We start from the raw sequence: 6,037 nt of genomic DNA, 5'->3' as shown, positions 1-6,037 counted from the left end.
GAAAGTGTCTTTGAAGAAATAATTGCTGAAAACTTCCCCAAACTGGGGGAGGAAATAATCGAACAGACCACGGAAATACACAGAACCCCAAACAGAAAGGATCCAAGGAGGACAACACCAAGACACATAGTAATTAAAATGGCAAGGATCAAGGACAAGGAAAGAGTTTTAAAGGCAGCTAGAGAGAAAAAGGTCATCTATAAAGGAAAACCCATCAGGCTATCATCAGACTTCTCAACAGAAACCCTACAGGCCAGAAGAGAATGGCATGATATATTTAATACAATGAAACAGAAGGGCCTTGAACCAAGGATACTGTATCCAGCACGACTATCATTTAAATATGATGGTGGGATTAAACAATTCACAGACAAGCAAAAGCTGAGGGAATTTGCTTCCCACAAACCACCTCTACAGGGCATCTTACAGGGACTGCTCAAGATGGGAGCACTCCTAAAAAGAGCACAGAACAAAACACACAACATATGAAGAATGGAGGAGGAGGAATAAGAAGGGAAAGAAGAAATGAATCTCCAGACAGCGTATACAACAGCTCAATAAGTGAGCTAAGTTAGGCAGTAAGATACTAAAGAGGCTAAACTTGAACCTTTGTTAACCACGAATTTAAAGCCTGCAATGGCAATAAGTACATCTCTCTCAATAGTCACCCTAAATGTAAATGGACTTAATGCACCAATCAAAAGACACAGAGTAATAGAATGGATAAAAAAACAAGACCCATCTATCATCTATATGCTGCTTAGAAGAAACTCACCTCAAACCGAAAGACAGGCATAGACTAAAAGTCAAGGGATGGAAAAACATATTTCAGGCAAACAACAGTGAGAAGAAAGCAGGGGATGCAGTACTAATATCAGACAAAATAGACTTCAAAATAAAGAAAGTAACAAGAGATAAAGAAGGACACTACATAATGATAAAGGGCTCAGTCCAACAAGAGGATATAACCATTCTAAATATATATGCACGCAACACAGGAGCACCAGCATATGTGAAACAAATACTAACAGAACTAAAGAGGGAAATAGACTGCAATGCATTCATTTTAGGAGACTTCAACACACCACTCACCCCAAAGGATAGATCCACCGGGCAGAAAATAAGTAAGGACACAGAGGTACTGAACAACACACTAGAACAGATGGACCTAATAGACATCTATAAAACTTTACATCCAAAAGCAACAGGATATACATTCTTCTCGAGTGCACATGGAACATTCTCCAGAATAGACCACATACTAGCCCACAAAAAGAGCCTCAGTAAAATATTGAAATTCTACCAACCAATTTTTCAGACCACAAAGGTACAAAACTAGAAATAAATTCTACAAAGAAAACAAAAAGGCTCACAAACACATGGAGGCTTAACAACATGCTGCTAAATAATCAATGGATCAATGAACAAATCAAAATAGAGATCAAGGAATATATAGAAACAAATGACAACAGCAACACAAAGCCCCAACTTGTGTGGGACGCAGAGGAAGCAGTCTTAAGAGGAAAGTATATAGCGTTCCAGGCACACTTGAAGAAGGAAGAACAGTCCCAAATGAATAGTCTAACATTACAATTATTGAAACTGGAAAAAGAAGAACAAATGAGGCCTAATGTCAGCAGAAGGAGGGACATAATAAAGATCAGAGAAGAAATAAACAAAATTGAGAAGAATAAAACAATAGAAAAAATCAACGAAACCAAGAGCTGGTTCTTTGAGAAAATAAACAAAATAGATAAGCCTCTAGCCAAACTTATTAAGAGAAAAAGAGAATCAACACAAATCAATAGAATCAGAAATGAGAATGGAAAAATCATGACAGACTCCACAGAAATACAAAGAATTATTAAAGACTACTATGAAAATCTATATGCCAACAAGCTGGAAAACCTAGAAGAAATGGACAACTTCCTAGAAAAATACAACCTCCCAAGACTGACCAAGGAAGAAACACAAAAGTTAAACAAACCAATTACGAGCAAAGAAATTGAAACAGTAATCAAAAAACTACCCAAGAACAAAACTCCGGGCCCAGACGGATTTACCTCGGAATTTTATCAGACACACAGAGAAGACATAATACCCATTCTCCTTAAAGTGTTCCACAAAATAGAAGGGGAGGGAATACTCCCAAACTCATTCTATGAAGCAAACATCACCCTAATACCAAAACTAGGCAAAAACCCCACCAAAAAAGAAAATTACAGACCAATATCCCTGACGAATGTAGATGCAAAAATACTCAATAAAATATTAGCAAACAGAATTCAACAGCATATCAAAAGGATCATACACCATGACCAAGTGGGATTCATCCCAGGGATGCAAGGATGGTTCAACATTCGAAAATCCATCAACATCATCCACCATGTCAACAAAAAGAAAGACAAAAACCACATGATCATCTCCATAGATGCTGAAAAAGCATTTGACAAAATTCAACATCCATTCATGACAAAACCTCTCAGCAAAATGGGTATAGAGGGCAGGTACCTCAACATAATGAAGGCCATATATGATAAACCCACAGCCAACATCATACTGAACAGCGAGAAGCTGAAAGCTTTTCCTCTGAGATCGGGAACAAGACAAGAATGCCCACTCGCCCCACTGTTATTTAACATAGTAGTGGAGGTCCTAGCCATGGCAATTAGACAAAACAAAGAAATACAAGCAATCCAGACTGATAAAGAAGAAGTTAAACTGTCCCTATTTGTAGATGACATGATATTGTACATAAAAAACCCTACAGACTCCACTCCAAAACTACTAGAACTGATATCGGAATACAGCAAAGTTGCAGGATACAAAATCAACACACAGAAATCTGTAGCTTTCCTATACACTAACAATGAACCAATAGAAAGAGAAATCAGGAAAACAATTTCATTCACAATTGAATCAAAAAGAATAAAATACTGGCATCCTGCAGACCAGTGGAACAGATTAAAGACTCCAGAAATTAACCCAAACATATATGGTCAATTAATATATGATAAAGGAGCCATGGACATACAATGGCGATATGACAGTCTCTTCAACAGATGGTGCTGGCAAAACTGGATAGCTACATGTAGGAGAATGAAACTGGACCATTGTCTAACCCCATATACAAAAGTAAATTCAAAATGGATCAATGACATGAATGTAAGTCATGAAACCTTAAAAACTCTTAGAAAAAAACATAGGCAAAAACCTTTTAGACATAAAGATGAGTGACCTCTTCTTGAACATATCTCCCTGGGCAAGGAAAACAAAAGCAAAAATGAACAAGTGGGACTATATTAAGCTAAAAAGCTTCTGTACAGCAAAAGACACCATCAATAGAACAAAAAGGAACCCTACAGTAATGGAGAATATATTTGTAAATGACAGATCCGATAAAGGCTTGACGTCCAAAATATATAAAGCACTCACATGCTTCAACAAACAAAAAACAAATAATTCAATTAAAAAATGGGCAGAGGAACTGAACAGACAGTTCTCCAAAAAAGAAATACAGATAGCCAACAGACACATGAAAAGATGCTCCACATTGCTAATTATCAGTGACATGCAAATTAAAACTACAATGAGATATCACCTCACACCAGTAAGGATGGCTGCCATCCAAAAGACAAACAACAACAAATGTTGGCGAGGCTGTGGAGAAAGGGAACCCTCCTACACTGCTGGTGAGAATGTAAATTAGTTCAACCATTGTGGAAAGCAGTATGGAGGTTCGTCAAAATGCTCAAAACAGACCTACCATTTGACCCAGGAATTCCACTCCTAGGAATTTACCCTAAGAACGCAGCAATCAAGTTTGAGAAAGACAGATGCACCCCTATGTTTATCGCAGCACTATTTACAATAGCCAAGAACTGGAAGCAACCTAAATGTCCATCAGTAGATGAATGGATAAAGAAGATGTGGTACATATACACAATGGAATACTACTCAGCCATAAGAAGAAAACAAATCCTACCATTTGCAACAACATGGATGGAGCTAGAGGGTATTATTCTCAGTGAAATAAGCCAAGCAGAGAAAACCAAATACCAAATGATTTCACTTATCTGTGGAGTATAAGAACATAGGAAAATCTTAAGGAACAAAACAGCAGCGGAATTACAGAACCCAAAAATGGACTAACAGATACTGAAGGGAAAGGGACTGGGGAGTATGGGTGGGTAGGGAGGGATAAGGGGGAGGGAAGAAGGAAGGGGGTATTAAGATTAGCATGCATGGGGGGAGGGAGAAAGGGGAGGGCTGTACAACACAGAGAATACAAGTAGTGATTCTACGACATTTTGCTATGCTGATGGACAGTGGCTTTAAAGTGGTTTATAGGGGGGACCTCGTATAGGGGAGAGCCTAGTAAACATAATATTCTTCATGTAAGTGTAGATTAAAGATGAAAAAAAAGAAAGAAAGAAAAGGGGTATTACTCCTTGATAGGATAAAACTAACTGTAAATCAACGATTAATGCATGCTTTAAATATCCTTAATTTTGACCACTTAAAGGGTGTCAGATGACCGGCTTTGGAGGTACACTTTTCTGATAATATTCCTTTCTTTTAAAGAAAAAAAAAAAGCAGTTCCTGTGTGGTGACCTCCAATGAGTTCTACACAATGGTATAAAGGGCATATCAAACTGTGGGCAAAGGGTCTGTTTGTGTTTATACAGAGGATCAAAGCCTAATTTGGCTACCCAGAAAATGAACTAAGATACGATATGAAGAAGAACTTCCAACATCAGCTTTCTCTGGAGGAGGCATTCCAGAAGATGATCATCAAAAAACCTCAACAAAGATCCAGGTGATGCTGCAATTGTAGCTGCATCCATCCCGCCGGTTCCTGGACTTGCCATTGGAATGAAGAAGGAGATATCTAAGCTGGCCTGTGCTTTCAGTAAAACAACAAATTTGACTGGATCTATACTGTTGGAACTCAACCAAGGATTAGGAGAAGTGCAAGTTGTAGCGCTCCAAAATCTTACAACTACAGACTATCTACTGTTAAAAGAACATATGGGATGTGAAGAGTTCCAAGGAATGGGTTGTTTTAATTTGTCTGAATTTTCTCAGACTGTTCAAGTACAGTTGGTCAATATTCGTCATATCATAGACAAATTTTCACAAATGCCTAGGGTGCCTAACTGGTTTTCTTGGCTTCACTGGAGATCGCTAGTAATTACAGATCTGCTTTGGTTATGTAACTGTATTCCTATTATGTTAATGTTTGTGCACAATTTAATTAGTAGTTTAAAATCTATACATGCTGAAGTTACTCTACAAGAAGATATGTCAAAGAAATAATCAATCCTCCCATGTTTTCTTCCATCTGCTATCTCTATAGCTTTTCTTCTTCCTTCCTAATTACAGCACTTAAATAGAATTCATGCCTCCTATCGAATTTACTGAGTATCATAATTCCTCCGAGTGGTAAAGATACCTCAAGACAAATGCTGGGCATAGAAGCCAAAGGGCATAAATCTGCAAAGAAGTAAAAAGCTAACATTTTCAAACAATATGGCTTCTCTCTCACTTACCAACTTTACATCTCCCTGTATGGCCCCGGAAGAGGACTGGTTAGCCAGAGACGGGTAAGATTTCTCAAGGGAGGAACAACCTAAGACAGGCATAGTCCCAGGGGGGCCATCAGGTGGGAAATTGGGGACCAACAGAGGTGAGGCTTAGAACCTCACCCCCCCCCCATTTTGAGAGAAATCTTCTGCATCTGTGGATGTTTTAATGCCCTTGTCTAGCTTGGATTAACACATAGTCTACAGGCACACCCCTGATCATCTACATTTGCTCTCTTACAACACTAAACTATGTTTTCTACCTTTATCTTGCATGTACCTACCACTTCAGCATTTTATTAAAAATAAAAAATAATAATAATAATAAAGGGAGAAATGTGGGATCCACATATAAATTGATTATAAAAATCAAATGAATATTCATATTTGACCTGATTGTTTATAGTTCATAATGTATGATCAAAACCAAAAGTTTCTGTGATGACTGCCCT

Source organism: Manis javanica, chromosome 7 (assembly GCF_040802235.1).
Source record: "Manis javanica isolate MJ-LG chromosome 7, MJ_LKY, whole genome shotgun sequence".
Lineage (NCBI taxonomy): Eukaryota > Metazoa > Chordata > Mammalia > Pholidota > Manidae > Manis > Manis javanica.
The sequence above is the reverse complement of the archived record's forward strand: the minus strand, read 5'-3'. Positions refer to the sequence as shown.